Source organism: Mauremys reevesii, linkage group 4, assembly GCF_016161935.1.
Source record: "Mauremys reevesii isolate NIE-2019 linkage group 4, ASM1616193v1, whole genome shotgun sequence".
Taxonomy (NCBI): domain Eukaryota; kingdom Metazoa; phylum Chordata; order Testudines; family Geoemydidae; genus Mauremys; species Mauremys reevesii.
In genome coordinates, this window is record NC_052626.1 from 76,697,609 (window position 1) to 76,710,008 (window position 12,400).

The 12,400-nt window shown below is 45.4% G+C and overlaps 1 long non-coding RNA gene across 2 annotated transcripts; it reads right to left on the bottom strand.

Annotated features, from left to right (window-relative positions):
- Positions 1-320: 320 nt before the first annotated feature.
- On the bottom strand, positions 321-9,942 carry LOC120403040. Of its 2 annotated transcripts, XR_005597436.1 has the most exons (4): positions 9,897-9,942; positions 896-1,070; positions 502-530; positions 321-383 (listed from the first exon to the last, which is right to left on the bottom strand). It is a non-coding gene; the product is annotated as an uncharacterized LOC120403040 (long non-coding RNA). The 2 variants fall into 2 exon arrangements; XR_005597437.1 differs by lacking the exon at positions 502-530 and having other exon boundaries at positions 324-383.
- Between the last annotated feature and the right edge of the window lie 2,458 nt (positions 9,943-12,400).

Genomic DNA, 12,400 nt, shown 5'->3' on the forward strand with positions numbered 1-12,400 from the left:
GAAGAGACACACTTCCAAATTCTCTCCTGGCGTAACTCTGTTAAAATCCATAGAGCTATGTCAGCAGAGAATTTGGTCCACAGTGTACGTCGGTAGGAGATACAGGATTTGGATACAGATGTATTTCGGGCATAAGATTGGTATTAATGTAGCATCACAAATGAGAAGAATCAAAACACTACAAAAGCTAGGAAATACATAAGTAAGGTTGAAAGCTCATCCTTATCTTTATCCACAGGTGCTGATTTTCATTTTTCTGGGTGGATGCTCCACCCCTGATTTGCCCCAATGCCCCGCCCCTTCTCTGCCCCTTCCGCTCCGGTCCGGCCCCGCCCTCACTCTGCCTCTTCCATTATGGTGCCTCATTGCTGTATCTGTGTTCCCTGCAAAGCAAATATTGCATGAGAAAGTTGACTTGTTGCCCAGGTTAATATTGGTTTATTGCTACAAACTTGTTAGAGATTTGTGCTTTATACCCTTACATAGTTCATGGCAGCTCACCTCCTTTGTTGCTACACAAGGGTATCCTTCTGTTCGGTGAACCAATGAATGAGAGAGAGAGAGAGAGAGAGAGAGAGAGAGAAATGGAATGGTGACTGCTGCCTTCATGCTTTTCTCTGCTTGAATGAAGGAACCCCAGGTGCTTTTAGACAGCAAGACGAAGAGAACCGGATTACACACTGAGAATAATTAGGAGGACATGGCTTTGTTTAATTATTTCTAGGCATTATTCAAACTATTGCACAGCAACTGCTGTGCCCTACTGCCCTCTGGTTCTCATGAATGCAAAATGGCCTAATTTAAAAATCACCAGTGCCAGGACAACCAGGGAAAAATTGTTGGGAAAATTTCCTGAGAGCATATTTACTGTGCCCTGTCTCCCCCTTCCCCCTACCTTTCTCGTTGATCCAAATAACTTCCCACTTGGAACTTCAAACATCCTGAGATAATCTATAAAACAACTCATGGACTCATCTCCTTTCTCTCCAGATGGCTTTTGAAGTCTCCACTTTATCCTTCTTCCCTAATACTTGAAATTCAGTGTTCTTGTAGAATGTGCAGCACCATCTCTTTTTGGTGGGGAGGGGAGAGAGCAATAGAGAGAAGGGACACTTGGATTTTGCAACTGTGAGTGCGTGTGGGGGGGGAGATGAGTACGCATGTGCGCGCACTCACAAACAAATAGAAATCATCCAAAGGAAGAGTTTGTAACCATGGCAACACTGAGGCCATGTTGTGCATAAATGTAAAATCCCAGCTGTTTAGGACCATATGCAGGCTATATTTAACCACTGCTCAGTGGCAAAGTGAGTTTGGAGTTAACTCTTCCCAAAGGCACTGAGCCCTAGACTTTTAATATTTGCTAATGTTCCTCTTGCCTTAGTGCCTTGTAGTTTATCACTTCAGCAACACAGTTGATGTGAATATGTGCAGGGGAAAAGCGTTGATGTACCTGATCACAAAAGTGATTCAAGTGCTCAGATGTCCTGCTTTTTACCTAATGCTTCAACAAATGGAGTAGTAATTTTGAAAAATTAAAGTGCAAAAGAGAGCTGATTAGGTGGTATAATTAATGGCATATAGTTCTCTTCCTCCTCTTCCCACTTCTGTTCTCATAAAACAATAATAAAAATTTGCAATTTCAGTCTGAGTGACTTTCCTTCCAAATTAAGAAAATCAACAAAGAAAACAAAATGATAAATTTCCAGATGGGGGAGAGACCAGTTGTAAGTTACTCTGTAACAGGTACCTTGACTGACTTGTAACACTCCCTCTCCACCCCATAGTTTAAGGTGCAGTACACACAAAACAGATATATATATATATGAAAAGCCTTATGATTGGATCTGTGTATACATCAAGCCCCCACCTTCCTGACAGGCTTCCTTTAAGATTTTCTATGGTAGCACTAGATCCATGCTAGCCATTGAGCCCTATTCGTCCCTATAGATGCCTCACCTGCAAGAAATAGAACCAATTGGCTACACTCCCTAAGACTGGAAAGCAATATTGTCCTATTAGGATCATGCCACATCTTATATCTGATGCCATATACCAGTGCTCTACAAATTCATCAGAGGCATGCAGGTCACAATCCTGATAGTAAAGGTTCCTAGTGTAAGGCCCTTTTTTCAGTTACTTATAACTTTGCCTAATTTTAACCACTGGAGCTGAAATGGTCCATGCCAGGTGTTAGCCTAGGGCTGATTTTATTTCAGTCAGAATTGCTCATCTGTTTGTCAGAATGAGGCTAGCAGGGAATCTGTTATTTTGCCCTTGGTAAATAGTCCTTGCCATTGTTTCATTGAGAAGCTCTAGTGTGACCTCAGGTTTTGAAGCTGGGATTTGAAATTTGGCAGTAGGGTCATCATATTGTCAGGGATATGCCTTTTTACAAGGGGTGATGATCCACACAAATTTGGCCAAGTTATGAGCCTCTGAAATTCTGTTTACACATGCTCAGTAGAGCCTGAGAGTTTGACAACTAAATTCTCTAATTTCACCTTCACTAAACAAGCTCCATCCCCACTCTCCTCCACCATGCTCACTGGGCTGTATATGCGCCATCACCTCTGAACAAATGAGTGTGCTCCATCTTGGAGCTGGAGGGGCAGAAGAGGACTTCTCTGCAATTGTTCCACCTGTTAATTGGAGGCTGCTGTGGCTCTGGGTGCTAGAACTGAGAGCAGGGAGACTTGCTCTCCCCTATGCTTTCAATGCCTCCTGTTCTGCCCAGGCAGCAAGAGAGAAGGAACCACATGTGAGCAGGCTGGAGCAACAGGGCCTGGGGTGGTAGTGAGGTAAGTAACATGGAGAAGGGGGCAGGGATGAGGAGCCCAAGGAAGCCGGGATTGGAAGTGGGATGAGGTCCAGCTGGAAATACTAGGCATAGAAGGGGTCAGACTTGAAAGAAAGGGGCAAAAGGATCTGTGACCACTGACCTCTGCCACTTGAACTAATGGAGTAACTGACAGCAGTAGCAGGATGTTACGCTCTGTGAGCCATCCACTGCAGGTGGATAAGGACACATTTCCTGTGCATTTTCCACAGTATTATCAGTATTTCCCCCATGTGCTGCAAATACCTTTAACACGCTGGAAATACTTACGATGCCACCATAATGTCAATTACATTCTAATGGCAAATGTCAGCATTTTAATGGTATCTACTGTAGGCTAAACAGTTTCCATTTGTTCAGGAAAGTACATTTCCAGGAAGTTTCTGGAAAGTGTAGGGGACAATTTCCTGGTGCAAGTGCTGGAGGAACCAACTAGGGGAAAAGCTCTTCTTGACCTGCTGCTCACAAACAGGGAAGAAATAGTAGAGGAAGCAATAGTGGATGGGAACCTGGCAGGTAGTGACCATAAATTGGTCGAGTTCAGGATCCTGACCCAAGGAAGAAAAGAGAGCAGTAGAACAGAGACCCTGGACTTCAGAAAAGCAGACTTCGACTCCCTCAGGGAACTGATGGGCAAGGTCCCCTGGGAGAATAACATGATGGGGAAAGGAGTTGAGGAAAGCTGGCTGTATTTTAAAGAATCCTTATTGAGGTTGCAGGAACAAACCATCCCGATGTGTAGGAAGAAAAGTAAATATGGCAGGTGACCAGCTTGGCTTAACAGTGAAATCCTTGCTTGTCTTAAACACAAAAGAACAGCTTACAAGAAGTGGAAGATTGGACAAATAACCAGGGAGGAGTATAAAAGTATTGCTCAGGCATGCAGGATTGAAATTAGGAAGGCCAAATCACACTTGGAGTTGCAGCTAGCCGGAGATGTTAGGAGTAACAAGAAAGGTTTCTTCAGGTTTGTTAGCAACAAGAAGAAAGTCAAGGAAAGTGTGGGCCCCGTGCTGAATGAGGGAGGGAACCTAGTGACAGAGGATGTGGAGAAAGCTAGTGTACTCAATGCTTTTTTTGCCTCTGTCTTCACAGACAAGGTCAGCTCCCAGACAGCTGCACTCTGCAGCATGGTATGGGGAGGAGGTGACCAGCTCTCTGTGGAGAAAGAAGTAGTTCGGGACTATTTAGAAAAGCTGGACGAGCACAAGTCCATGGGGCCGGATGCACTGCATCCAAGGGTGCAAAAGGAGTTGGCCGATGAGATTGCAGAGCCATTGGCCATTATCTTTGAAAAATCATGGCAATCGGGGGAGGTCCCGGATGACTGGAAAATAGCTAATGTAGTGCCCATCTTTAAAAAAGGGAAGAAGGAAGATCCAGGGAACTACAGGCCAGTCAGTCTCACCTCAGTCCCTGGAAAAATCATGGAACAGGTCCTCAAGGAATTAATTCTGAACCACTTAAAGGAGGGGAAAGTGATCAGGAACAGTCAGCATGGATTCACCAAGGGCAAGTCATGCCTGACTAACCTAATTGCCTTCTATGATGAGATAACCAGCTCTGTGGATGAGGGGAAAGCAGTGGATGTGCTATTTCTTGACTTTAGCAAAGCTTTTGATACAGTCTCCCATAGTATTCTTGCCAGCAAGTTAAAGAAGTATGAGCTGGATGAATGGACGGTAAGGTGGATAGAAAACTGGCTAGATGGTCGGGCTCAACGGGTAGTGATCAATGGTTCCATGTCTAGTTGGCAGCCGGTATCAAGTGGAGTGCCCCAAGGGTCGGTGCTGGGGCCGGTTTTGTTCAATATCTTCATTAACGATCTGGAGGATGGTGTGGACTGCACCCTTAGCAAGTTTGCAGATGACACTAAACTGGGAGGAGTGGTTGATACTCTGGAGGGTAGGGATAGGATACAGAGGGACCTAGACAAATTAGAGGATTGGGCCAAAGGAAATATGATGAGGTTCAACAAGGACAAGTGCAGAGTCCTGCACTTAGGACGGAAGAATTCCATGCACTGCTACAGACTAGGGACCGAATGGCTGAGCAGCAGTTCTGCAGAAAAGGACCTAGGGGTTACGGTGGACGAAAAGCTGAATATGAGTCAACAGTGTGCCCTTGTTGCCAAGAAGGTTAATGGCATTTTGGGTTGTATAAGTAGGGGCATTTCCAGCAGATCAAGGGACGTGATCATTCCCCTCTATTCAGCACTGGTGAGGCCTCATTTGGAGTATTGTGTCCAGTTTTGGGCCCCACGCTACAAGAAGGATGTGGATAAATTGGAGAGAGTCCAGCGGAGGGCAACAAAAATGATTAGGGGGCTGGAGCACATGACTTATGAGGAGAGGCTGAGGGAACTGAGATTGTTTAGCCTGCAGAAGAGAAGAATGAGGGGGGATTTGATAGCTGCTTTCAACTACCTGAAAGGGGGTTCCAAAGAGGATGGATCTAGACTGTTCTCAGTGGTAGAAGATGACAGAACAAGGAGTAATGGTCTCAAGTTGCAGAGGGGGAGGTTTAGGTTGGACATTAGGAAAAACTTTTTCACTAGTAGGGTGGTAAAGAACTGGAATGGGTTACCTAGGGAGGTGCTGGAATCTCCTTCCTTAGAGGTTTATAAGGTCAGGCTTGATAAAGCCCTGGCTGGGATGATTTAGTTGGGTTTGGTCCTGCTTTGAGCAGGGGGTTGGACTAGATGACTTCCTGAGGTCCCTTCCAACCCTGAGATTCTATGATTCTATGATTCTATATCTGTATCACAAAAAGGAAGCATGTTGTGTTTCTACAGATTAGATACAGAAATATGGTCCCAGGTTTAAAATAAACTCAGGTGCACCTTGTAGCTTGTTGGTCCCTCAGTCTGATCAGCTGGTACTACCAAGTTGGTATTAATCTGCAAGCTACATCCCTTATAGTGCTCTAGGCTCTAATGTGAAGTAGCAGCCACAAAGTGTTTTCCTATTTAAGTGCACCCTGCCCACTCTCAGTGCATTAGAAAGCATGCCAGCAGTCAATTGCTATCTTGAACTCTTGTATTAAATTAAAACTGGGCTAATATTAAGGTTCCCTGTTAACGTTTAATTGCACATTAGCTTTGCAAAAAAAGAATCAAACACACTTCAAGGAAGGGAAAACAATTGCTTAACTTTGCTCCCTCTCTGAGCTACAGGCATGCATCTAATTAAAAAGAAGCAATTTGGGTTAAAATGAGACTAAGGAGACTAGCAAAAACAACAAGGAAATAGTAGGGCAATAGGGGAGATGCACAGAGGTACCATTAATCCAAATGGTACAGCTGCAGCCCACTACACTACGCACAAGAGAAACCGCTCTGATTGTACTTCAGCATTCATGACTCTTCATTGAGAGACAATAGGGACAGTAAAATCAGACAGCTCTCCTCAGGGAGGCCAAGCCTGAATGATGCTGTGATCCCCCCAGGCATCAGGTCACTAACAATATCGCTCACTCAGTTTTGGCCCCACTGCCCTCTTGTCACAACAAAGAGCTAGCAGGGCCAAAGCTGAGCAGGCAGCAGGGTGGTCAACACTGCTCCTCCGCACCACTGTCAATGGTATGTAATAAGTAGGAACTCTGGCAAAGGCAGGGATAGTATCCAATTGTCCAGAGCAGTCGGGAGAGGTCCTAGTGCTCTCCACGCCAAATTTTCACATTGGGAGTGAGGACAACAAAATAACAGATATAGCCAGAGGGGGGCAGTTACGTGTAAGGAAGAGTGGGGGGACAGATTCTAGATCTACAAGTCATACTGGAAGTACTGTGTCCCTACCGAGTTGGGTGAAAAGAGTGAGAGGAGCCCAACAGGAAAAATTAGGATGTTTGTTCACCAATGCGAGAAGCTTAGGTAACAAAATGGAGGAACTGGAGCTCCTGGTCCGGGAATTGAAACCGGATATCGTAGGAATAACAGAAACATGGTGGAACGGTAGCCATGACTGGAGTACAGGTATGGAAGGGTATGTGCTGTTTAGGAAAGACCGATGCAAAGGTAAAGGTGGGGGAGTAGCACTGTATATCAATAATGAGGTAAAATGTAATGAGATAACTAGTGCTGCAATGGACAATACAGAGTCTGTTTGGGCAATGGTCACATTGGGGAAGAAAACTACCAGAGCCTCATCCGGGATAGTGATTGGGGTGTGCTATAGACCGCCGGGATCTAGCTTAGAGATGGATAGGGAGCTCTTTAATGTTTTTAAGGAGGTAAACACTAATAGGAACTGCTTGATCATGGGGGACTTTAACTTCCCAGATATAGATTGGGAAACAAATGCTAGTAATAATAATAGGGCTCAGCTTTTCCTAGACGTGATAGCTAATGAATTCCTTCATCAAGTGGTTGCTGAACCGACGAGGGGGGATGCCATTTTAGATTTGATTTTGGTGAGTAACGAGGACCTTGTTGAGGACATTGTTGTAGGGGACAACCTTGGCTCGAGTGATCATGAGCTAATTCGTTTCCAAATAAATGGGAGGATAATCAATAGTGCATCTGAGACTAGGTAGTAGGCAGTCAAAATGGCTAATTGTACTAAATTAAGGCGACTAGTTAGGGAAGTGGACTGGGCTAACATATTTAGGGATCTAAGGGCAGATGACGCCTGGGGTTACTTCAAGTTGAAGTTGCAGGAGTTGTCAGAGGCATGTATCCCGAGAAGGGGGAAACGGCTCGTAGGTAGCAGTTTTAGACCGAGCTGGATGAGCAAGCGTCTTAGAGGGGTCATTAAGAAAAAGCAGAAAGCGTACCAGGAGTGGAAAATGGGAGGGATCAGCAAGGAAACCTACCTTATTGAGGTCAGAGGGTGCAGGGAAGCTGTGAGAAAGGCAAAGCGACGAGTGGAGATGGATCTAGCGAAGGGGATTAAAACCAATAGCAAACGGTTTTTTAGCCATATAAATAGGAAGAAAACCAAGAAAGAAGAAGTGGGACCGCTTAAAACTTTAAATGGAGTGGAGATTAGGGATAATCTTGGAATGGCACAATATCTGAACGAATACTTTGCCTCGGTCTTTAATGAGGCTAATGAAGGGCTAAGGAATAGTGATAGAGGGACCGATGGGAATGAAGATATGGGGGTAGACATTACGGTAGCTGAGGTAGAAGCCAAACTGGAACAGCTTAACGGAAGTAAATCGGGGGGCCCGGATAATCTTCATCCTAGAATATTAAGGGAATTGGCGAGGGATATTGCTAGCCCGTTAGCGATAATCTTTAATAAATCCCTAAATTCGGGGATTGTACCGACTGACTGGAGATTAGCTAATGTAGTTCCTATATTCAAGAAGGGGAAAAAAAGTGACCCGGGGAATTATAGGCCTGTTAGTCTAACATCTGTAGTATGCAAAGTCATGGAAAAAATCTTAAAAGAGAGAGTGGTTCCGGAGCATGAGGCCGATGGCAACTGGGATAGATTACAGCATGGATTTACGAAAGGTAGATCGTGCCAAACCAACTTGATCTCCTTCTTTGAGAGAGTAACAGATTTTTTAGACAAGGGAAATGCGGTGGATCTCATATATCTGGATTTCAGTAAGGCGTTTGATACGGTACCGCATGAAGAATTACTGGTTAAATTGGAAAAGATGGGGATCGAAGTGAAAATCCAGAGGTGGATAAGGAGCTGGTTAAAGGAGACTGCAGAGGGTAGTATTGAAGGGGAACTGTCCGGTTGGAGGGGTTTTACCAGTGGAGTTCCTCAAGGCTCGGTTTTGGGTCCGATTTTATTCAATCTATTTATTGCTGACCTGGGAACCAAGAGTAGGAGTGGGCTGATAAAGTTTGCGGATGACACCAAGTTGGGGGGTATTGTCAATTCGGAAGAGGATCGGGATATTCTCCAGGGAGATTTAGATGACCTTGTAAACTGGAGTATTAGTAACAGGATGAAATTCAATAGTGAGAAGTGTAAGGTTATGCATTTAGGGATGTCTAACAAGAACTTTAGTTATAAGCTGGGGACGCACCAGTTGGAAGTAACGGAGGAGGAGAAGGACCTAGGAGTCCTGGTTGATCGCAAGATGACTATGAGTAGGCAATGTGATGTGGCCGTTAAAAAGCTAATGCGGTCTTGGGTTGCATTAGGCGAGGTATTTCTAGTAGGGATAAGGAGGTGCTAGTCCCGTTATATAAGGCGCTGGTGAGACCTCATTTGGAGTATTGTGTGCAGTTTTGGTCTCCCATGTTTAAGAAGGATGAATTCAAACTAGAACAGGTACAAAGAAGGGCCACTAGAATGATCCGAGGAATGGAAGGCCTTTCGTATGAAAGGAGACTTGAGGAGCTCGGTTTGTTTTCCTTAACCAAAAGAAGGATGAGAGGAGATATGATTACACTCTTTAAATATATCAGAGGGATAAATACCAGGAAGGAGAAGAATTATTTCAGCTCAGTGCTAATGTGGACACGAGGACGAATGGATATAAACTGTCAGTCAGGAAATTCAGGCTTGAAATTAGACGAAGGTTTCTAACCATCAGGGGAGTGCAATACTGGAACAGTCTACCGAGGGAAACAGTGGGGGCGAAGGACCTCCACGACTTTAAGATTAAGCTAGATAAGTTTATGGAGGGGATGGTATGATAGGATAACGGGCTTAGTCAATAGGTCAATTATGTGCCTGGTATGATGTAACCTTTTCCAGAGGGTTTGGCTGGAGAGTCTTGCCCGCATGCTCGGGGTTCAGCTGACCGCCATATTTGGGGTCGGGAAGGAATTTTCCTCCAGGGAAGATTGGCTATGGCCCTGGAGGTTTTTCGCCTTCCTCCGAAGCATGGGGCAGGGTTCACTTGCTAAGGAGTGGGTGGATCAGCTTATGTGGCCTGCATCTTGCAGGAGGTCAGACTAGATGATCATAATGTTCCCTTCTGATCTTGAATTCTATGATTCTATGATTCTATGATTCATCTGTTGTGACCATAAGTCCCCCACCTCATTCATTATACACATTCCAACATCTTTTAACAAATTAAGTCTGTAGGAACCGCACAACCCCCTCATTGACTATAGAACCCCATTTAACTCCCCAAGTACCATCCTTTCTGTGCGCTGAATGTGGCAGGTCTTGTGGAAAGAACAGTAGTTGATCATGTAATTAAAGATTGCATCATAATGCATATACACGAGCAGGCCTAATCAAGGTTCTAAAGGCAACGGAAATTCTTCCATTTTCTAATCTCTGAGTGCCTGTATTTGCAACCTTACCATTCCTTCAATGTAGTTTGTAGTTTGTAATTTTCTAGGTTTTTAAAAAGGCAAACTGAAAAAACAATTTCCATCATGTGGCATCATACTGACAGCCATATAGTTCATCATCAAAGACAGCCCTAGAGCTGACTGAAAAGCAGAATTTCTATCCCACAGAAAATTTCAAGGTTTCAAAAGAAAAAAAAAATCATCCCACTTTGGGGCAAAAAGTAAAAGTCTTGAATTTTTTCATGGGACAGAAATTTAAAAAAAAATCAATTTTGGAACATCCAAAAGAGACCTTTTTCCCCCAGCTTGCAGGCAAAAAGCAAATTGTGCCTTCCAGGTGGGCTAATGGAGGCCAAATGCCCCAGCTGTCAGTCTCCTGGCCTTTCCTGCAGCAGAGCTGCCAGAGAGGCAGCTGACTATGGGGCAGGCAGAGAGCTGGGATGCTGAGCCTTTTCACCTCCTCACAAGCCTTGTGGTGGGAGAGGCAGCGAGACCAGGGCAGAGAGGAAAGGGACAGCCAGGGCACTCAGCCTCCAGTAGCCAGCCTGGAATGCTCTTGTCAATTTCCTGATGAAAATTTTGATTTTGTGAAAATAGCTTTTGACATCAAAGAATCATTCCAACAGAAAATTCCCAACCAGGTCTGATTAGAAGTTGAACGTCTAGATCTACTTCACAGACCTCTGCTCATTTGACATTTCTAATGGAAAGTGCCAACATTTTAAGGGTAAACCCTGTAGATCCAAACTAACAACATACACATTTCCTTTTCCAGTTTGCATTTTCTTCAGTGATTCCATTATTCATAAAGGAACAACTGCCTCCCCTTACAGAAAAGCTCTATAGAATTTAGTAAGGTGTAAAACAATAGGGTACTGCAGAAATTATTGTTTAATGAAAAAGGGGGGGAAAGAGAGAATATAGAGAATTTAATGAAGAATTTTATAGTTCTATGATTTATAATTCTCTAGTAAATTATATAATCCTGCCATAGAGTTCTATAAACTAGTTTACAAATTACATAGAAAAGTTATTGTGTATTAAATTCGGTATGCCTTTTTCCATAAGGTTTATTAGTATTTAAGCTTTTAAAAAGTATATAGATGTAAATATTACCAGGGCCGCCCAGAGGATTCCGGGCGCCCGGGGTCTTCGGCGGCGGGGGGGCCCTTCCGTTCCGGGACCCGCCGACCAAGTGCCCCGAAGACCCGCGGCGGGGCCCCCCGCTGCCGAATTACCGCCGAAACCGGACCCGCCGCTGAAGTGCAGCCCGGTCTTCGGCAGTAATTCGGCGGAGGGGGGCCCCGCCGTGGGTCTTCGGGGCACTTTGGCGGTGGGTCCCAGAAGGGAAGGGCCCCCCGCCGCTGAATTACTGCCGAAGACCGAGCTGAACTCGGCGGCGGGTCCCGCTCAGTCTTCGGGGTAATTCGCCAGCGGGGAGTCCTTCCGCCCGGGAGTGGAAGGACCCCCCGCCGGCGAAGACCGGGAGCAGAAGAAGCTCCTGCGCCCGGCCCCGCAAGAGTTTTCCGGGCCCCCCGGAGCGAGTGAGGGACCCCGCTCCAGGGGCCCCGAAAAACTCTGGTGGGGGCCCCTGTGGGGCTCGGGGCCTGGGGAAATTGCCCCTCTTGCCCCCCCCCCCTCTGGGCGGCCCTGAATATTACTCTAAAAGACTTAACTCCCTGGTCGGGCAGTTTAGACAGCTGCAGATATCGTAAATTTCTTTCAGGTATCATTCCAAGTGGTTATTCTGGTAAGTGTAGGCTTGAATCAAAACCCTAGACCAAAACTTTGGGTTATTTGAGGAATGGATCTGAGTTATGCACTTGAACCCACTGAAGTCCTACCCCAGATCTAATTGTTGCTCAAAGATCTATCCTGCTCTTTCATTAATTTGCAACCTCCATCTTTGGTGGAAAGAACTCAGCATGAGTCCTGGTATCATGAGTCATGTGGGAGATCCTTGCATCAGTGTGTCCCTTCTGAAGGACTCAGGCCAGGTCAAAAATACACCCGCCTGAGAGACATAGTTACACTGACCTAGCCCCTCCTCCCAATGCAAACAGTGCTATGTCAATGGGAGAGTTTCTCCCATCAACATAACTGCTGCCTTTTGGGGAGGTGAATTAACTCTCCCGTCGGTGTAGGAGCATCTTCACTAAAGCATTACAGCTGTGCAGCTGCACTGGTGCAATTGCGCCGCTGTAGCGCTGTACATGAAGACAAGCCTTCCGGGCCCCTTCAGTGATAGTTCTCAACTGGCTGAATGCTTCTATCCCTAGCCCACAGGTGAAGCAAGCTGCTTTGTCTTATGGTGTAAGACAAAGGGACTGGTGTGAGCTGCA